Consider the following 16,996-nt stretch of genomic DNA (forward strand, 5'->3'; position numbering starts at 1 on the left):
ATTTCCCCGGCTCTCGCGTGTCGCCTGACTCCAGAGCTATAATAACAAACCTATTACTGCAAAAGGACGCCAGAAGGGGAGAAGGAGACGAAGTACGGAGGAAGCGAGCGACGCAGCGCCAACCCCGAGCCCAGCCGAAGAGCCTGCAGGCTGTTGAATAAAGGATGTCAGTTTAATTGCAGCTTTCCCCCCTCGGTGCGGTGTAGATGCGTCTGTTCTTTTCCTCTGTGTTCTCTATTAGGCTCACAAATTATTTTGCTATAAAATGCTAACGGTGTCTGTAAAGACGAAGTATACTTTCAGAGTTGCTGTTGTTTGAGCTTCTCCCTCTGCACCTCCCAGCCTGGCTCCTTATTTTAACTGTTTCTCCAGCCAGATGAGAAGCTCTTGGAAGACAGGGACCACATCTTGCCGTGGGTTACCCGGTGATTCTGTTTTCCTTTCAGAAGCATGCACAGGGGTGGCACATTAACAAGCATCTGCAAATTCTCATGGAAGCAAGATCTCCATTTCTTTTCCCAGCCCTTTCTCCACCCTCTTTGTCAGTTGCCTCAACCGAGAGAAGTAAAAAGTGATCCTGACTTTCCTTCCTTGCATTTCCCGAGGAGGGCTGACAGGTAAGTGCCTAGATGGTAGTGACTCATTCATTTATCCCGATGTATTTATTGAGAACCCTGCTAGTTTCAGGCTTTGTGCCAGGCATGGGGAAGATAATGGTGATCAAGACAGACTTGGTCTTTACTCTCTTGGAGCCTGTATTCTAGGAGGGGGAGCAGACATAGGCAAGTTAGCTAATAGGTAATGAAAAATTTGATAAAAGCTATGAATTAAAAACAAGACAGTGGATAGTGAGAGAGTGACCTCCTTTCCATGGGATAGTCAGGGATGGACCCTCTGAGAGTTAATCTGGGAACTAGAAACTGAAAACCAGTCAGCTGGGTTGAAGAATGATAGGAAACACACATGCAAATGCCCTGAGGTGAGCAATGTCCTGTTGGAAGAAGTAAAAGGAGTTCAATGTTGGGAGAGGTACGAGGTGGTGTGAATCTAAGCTAGAGGGGCAGGCAAGGGCTAGATCATGAGTTGTATGTTCATTTTGTTTAAGTCCAATATCCTGCTCTGTTTCCATTTTTGTCATTTAGATCCCAAAGAGTAATACTTTAATTCTTTGGTATGCATCAGATTCTCCGAGGGAGACTGTAAAAGTGAAACACTTGCACAGAGTAGTTAGGGCTCTTTCTGTTAAAAGTAAGAGAAATCCAATTCAAACCAACTTAAGCAAGGACAAAACAATAGTTAATAGCTTTCCTACTTGGGAATCAGGGGTGAAGTGGCTTTAGGTATGGCTGTATCTAGCGGTTAAAATATTATTAAAGCTTCCTTTCTCTTTTTTTTTGAAAGTTGTTCTTGCGTATATATTGGCTTCATTTTCAGTAATGCTTTCTTGACTTTGTGGTAAAAATAGGTATGGGAACTCTAGGCTTATACTATTGATACAAGATCTTGATCAGAGGTTTTGATCCAGAAGAAAGAGTGCCACATTCTCTCTTTGCATTTCATATCAGGCCCTAAAATGGACTGGTTAGCCTTGCTTGGGTCACATGCACACAACAGAGGTGTTCAAAGAGAAGGAGTACATAAGTTGGCTACCTGAGTGACAGAGGAAACAGGGTCATGATTGATAGCACCACCAGAATCACTTGGGGGTAGGAAAGAGACAGTTTCCATAAAAAAATAAATGTAGAAGAAAAAGCAGCAGATATTCACTCCAGAAGGCCTGGACAGGACAGGATTCTGACTTCCCAGCACTAACCCCAGTTGGTGCTTTGAAACAATGCTTTGGAAAATGTTGCTGGAGATCTCTTTGCAGATTGAGAAACTGAAACCATGGAGAGTGGGGAATCATAATAATGGCAGACAGGGATGCAATGAAAACTAAGTCTTAAAAGAGTCTTATAGTCACTGTGTTGGTCTCTAGGTCTTCTTTCTTAAATTCTAGTAATGTCATATATGATATAATTTTCTTCCATTACTTATAGGAAACATAAAGCAACTTGCTATTTTTAGGAAGGGAAGAAAACATATTTGAAGGATATGATTTGTCAAATTTCTCAGAAAGTTCTATTAGAATTTTAATTAGAATTGCACAGAGTTAATAGATAAATATGTGGAAATCAAGATAATCACAAATGTATATTATTGCTTCTGTGAACATGAATCTCTATTTTTCAAGTCTTCCTTGATGCTATTATTGGATTTTAAGATAATGGTATTGTACATCTTTCCTTTATAGTTCCTAGCTATTTTATTATTTTTGTTGCTATTATGAATAAATTTCTGTTTTCTACTGGTTATTATTGGGGTAAACATGGGCTGTTGCATTTTATATGTTAATCTTGAATCTGGCAATCTTACTAAATTCCAGCATTAGTTCTATTGATTTGTTTCTTGATGCTGTGGTTATTTTATGTGTAGATAATTATATCATTGCCAACAATGACAGTTTTGTTTCTTTCCTCCTTGCTAGACTTTTATTTTTTCTTGTCTTTTTAAACTGGGCAGTTTCCAGTATTATTTTGAATGGTACTGGTGATAAATGAGATCTTAGTTTATCCTTGATTTGAAGAAGATTTCAAGGTAGTATATCTAAAAGGTTTTTATTGGTTGAATATTGGATGTAGATTGATGGAATATGGTTTTATCAAGTTAAAGAAGTTCTTCAACTTCCAGTTTTTTGGGCGTTTTCATAATTAATATAAAATTTTATAAGATGTTTTTTCTGTCACTATGGAGATAACAATGCAAATTTTCCTCTCTTGTCCTTGATTATAGAGAATTACATAGTTTTTTCCCATGTAAGCCACACTTTTTTGAATAAATCCTACTTGATTACAACAGATAGTTTAGGGAAAAAAGCTAACATTTTACTCACACTTTTCATATATGTGTTTAAATGAATAGGCATATAATGTTCCTTTGCTGTGATGCTCTTATCTAGTTTTTTGGTAAAATTTGTATAAGCTTCATAAAAATTGATAGAAAATCTTTCCCTGTTCCTTCCTCCCTCCCTTCCTGTCTTTCTCCCTTCCTTCTTCTCTTTCTTCTTCCCTTTCTTCAAAACAATCTGTATTAGAGAAGGATCATTATCTTTTTCTTGCAAGTTTGTGGGGCGCCTGGGTGGCTCAGTCCATTAAGCCTCTGCCTTTGGCTCAGCCCTGGATGCAGCCACATTGGGCTCCCCACTCAGCAGGGAGTCTGCCTCTCCCATTGACCCTCCCCTCTCTGACCTTCCCCCCCACTCATGCTCTCTCTTTCTTAAATAGAAATCTTTAATTAGTAATAATACTAAAAAAAAAGTTTGTTAGAACTCTTCTGTAGAATTATCTGAGCCCCAAGCATTTTTTTGGAGAGATAGAAGGGCTTTCATTATCATCTTAATTTCTTTAATATCTAATTAGATTATCTATTTCCTTTTTGTACCAATTTTGTTAATTATTTATATATTTTTAAGAAATTTACATATTTAGGTTTTCTTTTTTTCTCATAATTTTAAATTTTTAAATAAATTCAAATCTGTTAAGAATCTATGGTTTTAAAAATTCGTGTGCTATCTTTTAATTTTTTTGAAGCATAATTAATGTAGTGTTACATTAGTTTCAGGTGTACAATATAATGATTAAGCAATTCTAAATTTTGCTTACTGCTATCTTTTTAACTTTTATGTCATTCGTTCCAGGGCTTTGTCCATATTATTGTTCTTTTCAAAGAGCTCTTTTCACTTTTTGGAGTTTTTCATTTTGGGAATTTGAAAAATTTCTTTATTCACTGGTTTATGGATCTGATACTCTTATTTTCTTGAGTTGAACACTTAGCTTGGTTACTTTTAATTTTTATTGTTTTCTGTTAATTCTACTTAAAGCTATAATTTTTCCTTTTTTGTACTGCTTTTTGCCATTATCTACAAATTTCAATATATGTTGATTTCATTGTTTTTTAATTACAACTGTTTTGTCATTTCACGATTTCTCTTTAACCCAAGCATTATGCAATAGCAATATTTTTGTTTTAGTTTGCAGATATGTGGAATTTTTAAGTTGTAATAAAAATTATTAATTTTATTCTGCTGTGATCAGTATCGCTAAGATACTGATTCTTTGGGCCATTTGAAGCCTTCTTTTGTGTCCCTGAACACTTGCAAAGCATTGATGTTCCTCATTTGATGGGTGTAAAGTTCCACATTTTTTACTAGGTCTAGCTTATTAATCATATCAAGAAAATCCTTGTCTTTATTTTCTCTTTATTTGTCCCATCCGTTTTGATGGGGTTTGTAAAATATTTTTCCACTTAGTTCTTCATGATCCAACAATGAAATATAATGTCGACTTTCAAATTTTATTTTTTTATGACAGCAGAGTCCTGTTATCACATGAACAACTCTTGTGCAGGATCCCAGTTTAAAAATGGATAAAAGCAGAGCTACGCTGGATGGAAGGACAACATCTCAAGGGCACTAGAGCCCCTCTTTCTTTCCTTCCATATTCTGTAGGAATTTCACCCAAACTCAGCCAGACTCCAGCACTCTAGAGAGCAGGGTTTAAAATCATTAAGGAAGAGAAGGGAGAGCCAGATTTGAAGTCAACCTCAGTTTTGCTTTTAATGAGTTCTGTCCTTAACCTCTGTTTTAGCACCAATAACCCCTATACTACGTCAGGTGCTTTTACTCCACTGTCTCACATAATCCTCACATCAGCCATAGATGATGTGCTGATGTCAGCAGGTGGTCCCTGTCCAGAGATCTCCATCTCCCACTCACTTGGAATGCTTAGCAAAAAAAAAAAAAGGGGGGGGGTGGTGATGAAAACTTCATAGTTAAGATAATGGGGTTTGGTGTCAGGGCTCAAATTTAATCCCTGCTATTTACTAGTTGTGTGTTCTTGGGAAAGCTACTTAAGGACTCTGAGGCTGAGACTCATTTTCCTCATCTCTAAGATGGTGATGAAATGGCATCTAGCACTGTGCCTGGCACAGAGTATATGGTCAAAAAGTATCAAGGTGTCTTCAGAACTAGAGCTTCTAGAGAGAAAGAAGGCTTGCAAGCCTTGTTACTTCTAGGCTAGATGTGTAAGTTTCAGAAGTTTCCTTTGGGACCTCTTGGGATCTCTGGCCTTCGTGTGCATGATCCTCCCTCAGCCTTGAGGCCTGGGTTCTGATGCGCAGGAGAAATGTCCCAGAAACTCCAGAGGCCCCGGCTGCAGGTGTCTCTGTGGGCCCGTTCACCGCACACTCCTGCTCAGGTTCATTACGCAGTCCTGAGGAGACTTCTCTAATGAGCTGACCTTGTTAGAATTAATGGATGGAGGGGTAATGGGTCTGTGTGACTCATTAGATAGAGGAATGGGATCCAGCTTTCCCACATTTAGTTTAATTGATGCTCTAAAACATTTATTACTTTGGGCACATGACAGAAGCTTTCGTTTTTAAGTATCAAAGTGATCATTTCAGCAGTTTCCAAAGAGGAAATTGGGGTCCGAGGGGACAAGGCAAGAAGCAGTGAGACTCTAGGGAGGCAGTTCTGGGCCAGAGAAAGGGTATTCGGAGGCTTGGGGTCTGTTTTGATTGGGTTCTGGCGAGTGACTTGGACAAGTCTTCACCTCTTAAAACCACAGTTTACTCACTGTGTGATGGAGACATTGGGAAGGCCATGTTTTCACTGCAACCATTGCTCTTCACGGTTGCTAAGAAGTTGTTAGGCGTAGCCATCCCACTGCTTCATTTCATGGATGGTGAAGGCACCCTACCTTCTCCCAACTTACCTAGAGAGGTTTAATCACCTGCCTGGGGTCATCCAGGGACTAAGTGTGCAGTTGGGACTTGAACCAGGCTGGTCTTACTCTCCACCTCTTGCTCCGCCCCCATCTCCTCTGATGCCTCTTCCTGGCTTACTGTTCCGTGAGTTCTGTGGGCAGAGGGCTGTTCTGGGCCCCCTGTTTTAGGAAACTGTCATCTGCTGATTCCCTGAAAGTATACGTACCTTGGAACTTATTGAACCCCTTGGAGATGTACGTGTAGGAAGAAGGTATTAGCTAACACTTGGCGAGAATTTCTTTCTTCCTCTCCACACCCCTGTGGTTTTCTGACAACAGCTGAAAGTAGGTGTGTATAATCGTGTGGGCCTACTACCCCCGCACTTAGGAGAATTAGCATTTCCAAAAGTCATTAGAATTCTTCAGGATCATCGTTTTTAATTTCTGTAAAGTACTCAATCACGTGGAGTTATTCTCATTTACCTAGCCAAACCCTTATTGTTGTACATTGATTTCCAATTTGTCACTATTCTAAATGATAGTATGAACATCTTGGGCATTAAGCATTTAAAACAATTTTAGATTATTTCTTTAGGATTGACATCTATATTATAATTTTTTCCAATTATAAATATAATGCAAAGATATTTTAGAAGGTTTAAAAGGCTAGGGAATTATTTTATTTTTAAATTTAAAAAAAATATTCATTTGTGAGAGAGAGAGAAAATGAACATGAACAGTGGGGAAGGGCAGAGGAAGAAGGAGAAGCAGACTCCCCACTGATCAGGGAGCCTGATGGGAAGCTTGATCCCAGGACCCAGAGATCATGACCTGAACCAAAGGCAGAGGCTTTAACCCACTGAGCCACCCAGGCACCCCAAAAAGCTAAGGACATTTAAAGAGGGAAATAAGAACAGTTATTCGAATTAGCTCATAGTTATACAGGGTTCTTTAGATACCTGGAACTATTTTAAGCACTTTACATGAATTAACTTACTAATTCCCGCACAAAACTTACATACATATTTTTGGTATTTCTTGATTATCTCTTAGAAGTAGAAATATTGCTTAAAAGATACGAACATTTTTGAGACTCTTCAGTCATGTTACCAAACTGCTCTTTGGGCATGCGGTGACTGTGTAGCCTCAAGCCTCAAGCCTCAAGGAGGGTCTGAGCATTCTCTTCTCTCTGGGTTCTCACCAGTATACTTTTTGTCATTTTAATAAGTGCTTGGGTCCTGAGTGCTTTATACTGAGTCATTTCTACCTCCAAGGACCCTTGACGCTGTCATCATTTCCAGCTGCTGCGGTAGCTACTAAAAGCTTTGCACTCTGCTGGTGTGGGCACTGGGAGCTGAGCTGAGGAGAGGCCGGGGTGCTGGGAGGCGATGTGTGTGCACACATCTCTGGTGTCCTGCTGGCCACGGGCTCAGAAATACAGGTTCTCCCTGAGTCTATTCCAGAGAAATCTCTAAAAAGCTCTAGGGGGAGACAAAATTCACACATTGGGTAGAGAAAGATAAAAATGATAACCAAAAGGGGCACCTGGATGGCTCAGTCAGTTGAGCATCTGAGTCTTGATTTTGACTCAGGTCATGATCTTGGGGTCATGGAATCAATCACGTTCCACATTAGGCTCCATACTCAGTGAGGAGTCTATTTTGGTTTCTTTTTCTCCCTCTCCTCTGCTTTCTCTTTCTCTCTCAAATAAATAAATCTTTAAAAAAAAAAAAAGATGATAACCAAAGGAACTTCACAGTTGAGATTCAAAGGAGTTGGGAGTTGCCTAGATATTCAACTTGGAAAATAAAAAACTCATACTGAATTGAAACAACAAAAAAATTTTCTTCTCTGGACCCCTAGAAGTTGGCAGACTGAGGGTGGAGAGAATAGGTGGTTTGAATGAGTCACAGTCTATTAAGTCAGTGCCATGTCTGAAGGTCCTAATATCCATAAAGAACCAGGCAGGATCCTAGAATCCTTGTAAGACCTATAAGGTATTTTCTCTACTTTGATCAAGGATCACAGATCTTTCTTTTTTTTCTCTCCTTCCTTTTCCTTCTCCCCCTCTCTCTTTGCTTCCTCCCTCTCTCCTTCCCTTCCCCAGCTCTATTAGCTTTTACACATTATAAAAGTAATGCAGGGGTGCCTTGTTCAGTGGGTTAAGCCTCTGCCTTCAGCTCAGGTCATGATCTCAGGGTCCTGGGATCAAGCCCACATTGGGCTTTCTGCTAGCAGGGAGCCTGCTTCCCTCTCTCTCTCTGCCTACTTGTGATCTCTCTGTCAAATAAATAAATAAAATCTTTTTTAAAAAAGTAATGCATATTTATTTTTCTATGTGAAACGATTCAGAGATGCAGGAAGGAAACATTTATAATCTCCCTTTATCCTTGTTTAATTCCACCCTTCCCAGATAACCAATGTTAATAGTTTGGTATTTTCCACACTTAAAGAGTGATCCTATAAGTATAAAAATTTACTTTTCTTTTTTTTTTTTAAATAAAGGAATAAACTCGAACTCTATATGCTATTTGCTTTTCTGACTTAAAGATATATCAGGGAAAATGTTCTAGGTCAGGATATGTAAGTCTAACACAAATAACAATAGCTTTATAATATTCCATTGTGTGGATATACCGTAAGTTCATTTGGCCAACCCCCTACTGAAAGACAATCCAATACTTTTTAGGTTTGTTTTCTTTTTTTTTCTCTTTCCTACTTTCCTTCCTTCCCTCCCTTTCCTGTTCCTATATCAACTGAACTGTAATAAATACCCTCATTCATAATTCTCTTCCTACAGATGCTTATATTTTTCTAAAACAGAGTTCCCCCAAAATGAAATTACTAGGACAGAGGAAATATAAATTTCAATTTTCAGTAGTTTCTTTTGCCTCCTTTAGTTGCTTAGTTTTTGTTGAGCACTTTCACCTACATAATTTACCTTGATACTCATGGTACCTTTGTCCACTAGGCAAGGTGAAGGGCAGTTCCTCCATTTTATAGATGAGCCTCTGAACACTGACTGGCTTGTTCATGATTACAGCAGCAAGTAGCTGAGCTTGTTCTTAAAGTTCTTGTGCTCTTGAGACTTGTGCTTGATCTGTTAAATATTTCTCCCCAGATGGTCTGTCTGTCTGTCTATCTGTCTATCTATCTATCTACTATCACCTCTGTATCTCTCCATCTATCCGTCCTCTATTTTTCTGTCTATCATATGTCCACATCCCTCCCTATCTACCTGCCTACTTATTTTTGAAAATTCCCTAGGAAGTGAAAGTGAGGATCCACCACAAAAATGGCCACTTCTTTAAAGAAGACAATGGTGATGAAGGTGGTCCTGGTGCATAATGAAACATTTGCCAGAAAAAGAGAGAAACATCTTCCTCACAGTTTAGTGTTGGGTTGTCAAAGCAGTTTTCAAGTTTTTAAGAATTTTCAGTGGCCCTGTTGCTGTTAAGGTGGTCCCTGCATCTGGTCCTCTTAGCTTGAACTCTCAGCCGGATTAGGAGACAGCAGGTAGTCTCAGGTCTCCTTCCAGCTCCCTTTCGGGGGTCCCTCTTCCTCTTGGTGCATCGCCAGTGTCTAGTTCCTCACATTCAGTTGGGTGTCGATGGAGGCCTGAAGACTTCTGAAAGGCTGCTGCCTCCTGGAGATGCTCCGTTTCTAAGCAAAGAGTAATACAAGGTCCTCAAGGGAAACAAGCCTGGGTTCAACCCTGAGAAAAACTGTGGAAAGTGAGCATGCCTCCATCCTCACTGATGTCCTCCCACCCCCGCCCAGATGTGGCCTGGCTTTCTTCCCTGCCTTCACACACTGTTTGTGCCTTGTGACCCCTCCCCTTTCTGTCTGTCAAAATTAGCCCTCAGAAGAGCATCTTTTCTTAGTCTTTATACTTGAGTATGATTCCCAGGTCCCCTCTGTGTGATGGATTTGCATTTTAAGACTTATATCTTTTCAGGAAAATAGTCATTGTTGAAAGAAGAATCAACAAATAGACAAGGAAAGAATTTAAGGAGCAGGGGGTCTTTTTAGTCTTCCTGAAATAATTGTTAGGATGGCTAACATTTACTGAGTGCTTACATTGTGCCAGGCACTGACGTCCACATCCCTGTGAGGTAGATTATATCCCCATTTTGCCAATAAGACCACTGACCCACACCAGGGGATGTGACCACCTCAATGTCATATACAATGTTTTACCAATCTTGGTAAGTAATTAACGGTGTGTTAATTGTAAGATGCACCATTATTTTATTTATACTAAGAAAAAAAATGCTACCAATTGAACCAAAACCTGTAACTGACTTTTAGAAATGATAAATGTGAAAAAAATATATTCTAGAATCAGGGGTCGTATATGACAGAGCTGGATTTGAACCCAAGCAGATCTGTTGCAGCACTTACAGCTTGTCTACCATCCTCTCCTTGTGACATAATGGAGAGTCTATTGGCTGCCAAATGTTTTGAAAGTGTTGTGGGTCTCATGGAGAAAAACGTTCTGTGCATAGATTTTCTTACTGGTCTTTTTTTTTTTTAACTGCAGGACATTTATTTATTTATTTATTTATTTATTGAGAGAAAGTGAGCACAAGTGGTGGTGGGGGGGTCGGGTAAAGGGAGAGAGAGAAGCAAGCTCCCTGGGGAGCCTGACGTGGGACTCGATCCCAGGACCCTGAGATCGTGACCTGAGCTGAAAGCAGATGCTCAATGGACTGAGCCACCCAGGTGCCCCATATTACAGGACTTCCTTAAGCTTTCAATATCAATATGTATTTTGTACCTCCCAAGAAGGGAGAGAGAATATGCATCATTTCCTGAACATTTTGTAGTGGTGGAACATTTTATGCAACTTGTTCTTTGGAACATGTTTCTGAATACTCAGTAGTAGATCATTTCTGTAATCTTGCAACAAATGTGTACTGAAGGTCAAGTTTCATTTTGCCTAATGACTCCAGTCTTTGGGGGGAATTATTGTGTATCCAAAAGGATGGGTCTAAGAAGACAACTTTGAAATTATGCCTACAATTGTAGGCAGTTTTTTTTTTTTCTGGTCCCTGTCTTTCATTCAGTATTAATTAAAAAAAAACAACGCATGTATTTAATACCGAAAATAGTATTTCTCAATGCATACTTTATGGCAATGAACTCCAATTTTTTTAATAGAGCATGACTACTAGAAAAACCCCTTTTTTTAAAACTAAAAGTCATCAAACTACTTTACCTTTATTGAAGTGTAGTTCACAATGTTATATTAATTTCAGGTGTACAGTGTAGCAATTTGACAATTCTATACATTACCCTCTGTTCATCCCAGTTAAGTGCAGTTACCATCTGTCACCATACAAAATTGTTACAATATTATTGACTTTATTCCCTATGCTGTACATTATATCCCCATGACTTTATTTTATAACTGGAAGTTTGTACCTTTTTTTTTCTTAAGATTTTATTCATTTATTTATTTGACAGAGAGATAGAGTACAAGTAGGCAGAGCAGCAGAGGGAGAGGGAGAAGCAAGCTTCCCACTGAGCAGGGGGCCTGATGTGGGGCTCGATCCCAGGACCCTGGGATCATGACCTGAGCAGAAGGCAGCCACTTAAGCAACTGAGCCACCCAGGCACTCCTGGAAGTTTGTACCTGTTGATCTCCTTCATCTATTTTGCCCATTTCCCCAACTCCCCTCCCCTCTGGCAACCACCAGATTGTTCTCGGTATCGATAATTCTGTTTTTGTTTGTTTGTTTTGCTTTTAAGCTTTCACTTATAAGTGAAATCATATGGTATTTGTCTTTCTCTGTCTGACTTATATCTCTTAGCGTGATACCCTCTAGATCTGTCCATGTTGTCATGAATGACAAGATTGCAGTCTTTTTTATGATTGAGTAATATTCCAGTGTGTGTATGTGTGTGTATGCACATGGTACATCTTTTAAAAACTTATTTTAGTTAAATTCAATTAGTTAACATATAGTGTATGTTAGCTTCAGATGCAGAGTTCAGTGATTCATCAGTTGCATATAACACCCAGTGCTCATCACATCACTTACCCTCCTTAATGCCCATCACCCAGTTACCCCATCAGCAACGTCCCCTCCCGCAACCTTCAGTTTATTTCCTAGAGTTAAGAGTCTCTTGTGTGTTGTCTCTCTCTGATTTCATCTTATTTTACTTTTCCCTCCCTCCCCCTATGACCCTCTGTTTTATTTCTTAAATTCCACTATTGAGTGTAACCATATGATAATTTTCTTTCTCTGATTGACTTATTTCACTTAGCATAATACTCTCAAGTTCCATCTGCATCATTGTAAATGGTAAGATTTCATCCTTTTGAGTAATATTCCATTGTATATATATACCACATCTTCTTTATCCATTCATTTATCGATGGACATCTGGGCTCTTGGGAACTTACCCAAAGGATACAAAAGTTGTGATCTGGGGGGCCACCTGCACCCCAGTGTTTATAGCAGCAATGTCCACAATAACCAAACTATGGAAAGAGCCCAGATGTCCACCAACAGATGAATAGATAAAGAAGATGTGGTATATATACTCACAGTACATCTTTATCCATCCATCTATCAATGAATGGACCCTTAGGTTGCTTCCACATCTCAGCTTTTGTAAATAATGCTGCAATGAACATGGGGGAGTATGTATCTTTTCAAATTAGTATTTATATTTTCTTTGTATAAATACTGAGAAGTAGAATTGCTGGATCCTATGATAGCTTTATTTTTAATTTTTTTGAGGAACCTCCATACTGTTTTCCATAATGGCTACCCAAATTTGCATTCCCACCAGCAGTCCACAAAGGCTCCTTTTTCTCCACAGTCTTGCTAACACTTGCTATGTTTGTCTCTTTAATACTAGTCATTCTGACAGTTGTGAGGTGATATCTCATTGTGATTTTGATTTGTATTTCCCTGATGATGAATGATGTTGAGCATCTTTTCATGTGTCTGTTCGCCATCTGGATGTCTTCTTTGGAGAAATGTCTATTCAGATTCTCTGCCCATTTTTTTTTTATTGGATGGTTTGTTTTCTTTGATATTGAATTGTGGGAGTTCTTTGTATATTTTGGATATTAACCCCTTATCAGATATGATCCAATGATTTCACTACTGGGTATTTACCCTAAGAAAACAAAACCAGTCATTTGAAAAGATATATGCACCCCTATGTTTATTACAGTATTATTTATAATAGCCAAGATGGAAGCAACTCAAGTGTCCATCGATAGACAGATGGATAAGGAAGATAGGGTACACACACACACACACACACACACACACACCAGCATATAATGCAGCCATAACAAAGATCAAGATTGTGCCATTTGTTACAATATGGATGGACCTAGAGGTTATCATGCTAGGAGAAGCAAGTCGGACTAGAAAAAAAATAATGTTTAAATCTGACATCATAGTTACTGAATGTACAAATGAACGTGAAGGCACACTTTGCATAATGAGAGACGCCTGTTCTCAGTGTTTAATTTTTTTTCTTTGAAAAATTGTTTTGCAGAAACCTTTTGTATAGGTTAGATTTGCTTTTAACTATGAATAACAATCTACCTGACTAATGGTGCTTAAGTAATAAAGACATTTGTTTGCCTAACTTCCTAAGATAAGATGTTTGGAGGTAGTTGGTCCAGGACTAATGTGGGAGGCTCAAATAGGTCATGAGTGATCCAGACTTTTCTTTTTTTTTTGCCCTGCTGTCCTTCTCCCTACAGTATTGTTTTGGTGCCTTATGGATGTAGGATAAGTTTTGCAGTCCCAGGCATCACTTCTCTGTCCAGAGTAGAACAAAGAGGATGGGGTAGCCCAAACCATACTGTTCTTTTTATTAAGAAAGCAAAATGTTCTGGAAGTCCCAGCAGCCTTCTCCCAACATCTTACTGGCCAAACTGCTGAGATCCACTGTCATACCTGGCTGCGGGAGAGCTGGAGATCAGGATTCTCATGATTACTATAAGCTGGTGGTTTTCCAAGAGAGATCGCCACACCAGCAGGCACCCCATCACCTGGGAACTTGCTGGACATGCAAATTCTTGGGCCCTACCCTAGACCTACTGAACTAGAAACCTTGGAGTCGGGCTAGTGATTTGTATTTTAATGAGCTTTCTGGGTAATTCTGATATGCTCAGTTTTGAGAACTACTGGCCCAGACCAATGATTTGTTGTCTGGGACTGAGCGGCTGCTGCTGCTGCTGCTTCTTCTTTCTCTCCTCCTCCTCCTCCTCCTTCTTCTTCTTCTTCTTCAAGATTTTATTTATTTATTTGACAGAGAGAGAGGGATCACAAGTAGGCAGAGAGACAGGCATAGAGAGAGAGGGGGAAGCAAGCTCCCTGCTAAGCAGAGAGCCTGATGCGGGGCTCGATCCCAGGACCCTGGGATCATGAGCTGAGCTGAAGGCAGAGGCTTAACTCACTGAGCCACCCAGGTGCCCCCTGGGACTGGGCTTCTTATTGTCCTGAATAGAACGGACATTCCCTCTGTAACACAAAAGTAGGGGATAGATATTCGTATGGGCATCTGTCTGTCTAACACAGCTATATTAGCCTTTGGCTGTAATATATGTTGTAAACAAGAATTGGTACTGTTAATGAAAAAGACTTGCATCAGAAGTCAACATTCTTAGGCTTGACAGCTGGCATTTATTATCTATTTGAGGCATAATCCTGGCCAATCACTGAGCCTTTCTTATTCTGCTTCCTTTTCTGTTAAGAAGAGAGATCCTTGCAGGGATCCTCTAAGAATCACCCAATACAATGTGTGTGTATGGGCAGACTCTGAAAACCCCAAGGCTTCGTACGGTGTCTCTTCCCATGTGCGGGGGCCTCACTGTCCCTCTGCTCCTTAAGCCTCTGCTCAGCTGCCCCACCCTAACAGGCAGTCCCCGAACAATCCTCTACAGAGGTCCAGCAGACAGAGCACACTGGACTTCATCAATGAAGTCCAAGTCTCCCACTTGCTCGAGGCAGGGTGTAATGTCTTGGGCAAGGATGGAGAAGGGGAGGGAAATTTTCTGTAATGTGCCAAGGTAAGTCTGTGAGGTTTTTTTTTGTTGTTGTGGTGGTGGTGGTGGTGGTTGCTGTGGATGTTTTTCTCTTGGCTTCTTACATGAGTTCCTTGAATTTAACCTGGGGGCTTTCAAAATGGCTTGCCAGAGATATCACAGTCAAAGAGTGACAATCAAGAAGTTTGAGATGGGATGCTAATGGCAGACTTGGGTAGGTAATTCTCTCCTCCCTTCCAGCTCCCTGGCACTTTTGTGGTAAGAGGAGGCAGAACGGGATTTCTTTAGGATGTCCTAAGCATTTAAATGGTAAGAAGCTGTTTCTCCCAGTCCTCATGCATATAATATCACCCACTGTACTGTAATCTTAAGCGTGTTTACAAGCTTTGGAAGGATTATAGCCATATAGATCAACAGAGCATAGCTTTCCATGATTCAATCAATTCATCAGCAGGGATTTGTGTGGTGCCTGGGAGGGGGTATATGTTGGAATCGAGGCCAAAAAGGGCATAGAGGATGATTATTTTGGTACATTGGCTGGTTGCTAATGTATCAGTGGTCGCCTTCCCACTAGTTGTAAAGAGCCATCCTTGCCTAACAGGCATGAGTCATCAGAAGTGGAAGAGAGAATGGCAGAGCCCTGACCTTGGGACTCTCCCTTACAGAAAGCCTTTGAAATACAAGGTGCCCATTTGAGATAAGGATGGCCTGTTTTAGGCTGAGATGTGAGGTTGTTCCGGGAAAGAAGTTTGGAGTCCAGTTCTCAGAGCACAAAGAAGTCCTATGAAGCACCAAGTTACCATCTCAAGATGGAGTCCAAAGTTATGGAGCAAGGACCATGATCATGAAGTTTTGTAAGAGTCTGGAATTCTTATAATTTTTGTTAACTCCTGAATGTGTCCATGTAACTACTAGCAGTTATCCTTAGGGAGAAGGACTTCTGGGCTCTTTTTTCCTCCTCATTAGGAAAAGCTAGAGAAGTAGCAAGGAATTAAGGAGAGGGTGAATTGAGGAGATGGTGGTAATTACTGAGAGAGAACCTTTTGGGAGCAGCTGGAGGAGTGCATGGGAACTGGTTTGCAGTAGAGAATAATCCTTAAGTTTGAGTTGTAGAAATTCCAGGGTAGAGTCAGTGTCCCTTTCCTTTCTTGGTGACTGCAACAGGCTAGGGATTGGAGATTTGTCTCATGCCATTCACCAATGGTTGGGCCAGCAATTCATGTACTCAATGTATTTTTCATATTTGTTGGGTACCTACAAGTGCTGTGTAGTAGCACTATGTAGTGTTGGTGAATGTGAAAAAGCATGGAAAATTTCTGCATCATAGAGTTTATGTACTAATAAGGAAGACATGAAAACTCAACAAATAAATAAGTAAAACTTTTCAGAAGTGATGTAAAAGAAGTAGACTGGTGAGTGAGATGGTTGCCAGTGAGGCCATGTTGAACAGGGTAGTCACTGAGGTCCTTTTGAAGACACACATCGGAGTTGAGATTTGAAGGATGAAAATGAGCAAGACACATAGGAGTTATCAGGAGTTATCAGGATATTTCTGGTGGGAGAAACACGACACAAGGTCCTGGAGGTGGGGGAGAGACTGGCAATTTCGAGGAATGGAAAGACAGCTAGGATGTCTGAAGCATGGTGGGCAAGGGCAGCGTGGGGACAATGCTGTGAAATAGGCTGAGGAATTGGGGAGGGCCCAGATCATGGAGGACTTTGCAGAGATGGTGAAGAGTTAGGTGTTTCTTCTATGAGAATGAGAAGAGAGAGATGATGCTGAGAATTGACAATGAGAAGAGAGAGGTGAGAATTTATTCTGTGAGAATGAGAATGGGAAGTTACTCAAGAAAGGGCTTTGAGCAACAGGTTGACAAAGACCATTGACAAAAATCACTCTGGCTGCTCAGTGAAGAATGGATGAAAATGTTCTCTAAGAAGAAGCTGGGGCAAATCAAAGGGTCTTTTGTTTGTTTGGTTTTTGTTTTTTGTCTTTTGTGTGTGTGTTTTTCTGATGGAGTCTCTTAAGAAGGACCATTATGGAAGAAGTGAAAGGAGATCTGAGGAAGTATTTGTACTTGAGAAAGGACCCTGGAGTCTGTAAAGCCGGGGTGGAACCCCTGCCCTCACTTTATACTGTCTTCTCTTCAGGCTTCCAATGCTGTCA

The sequence above is a fragment of the Lontra canadensis genome, unplaced genomic scaffold, assembly GCF_010015895.1.
Source record: "Lontra canadensis isolate GAN:19392208 unplaced genomic scaffold, GSC_riverotter_1.0 scaffold5, whole genome shotgun sequence".
In the NCBI taxonomy this organism is placed as follows: domain Eukaryota; kingdom Metazoa; phylum Chordata; class Mammalia; order Carnivora; family Mustelidae; genus Lontra; species Lontra canadensis.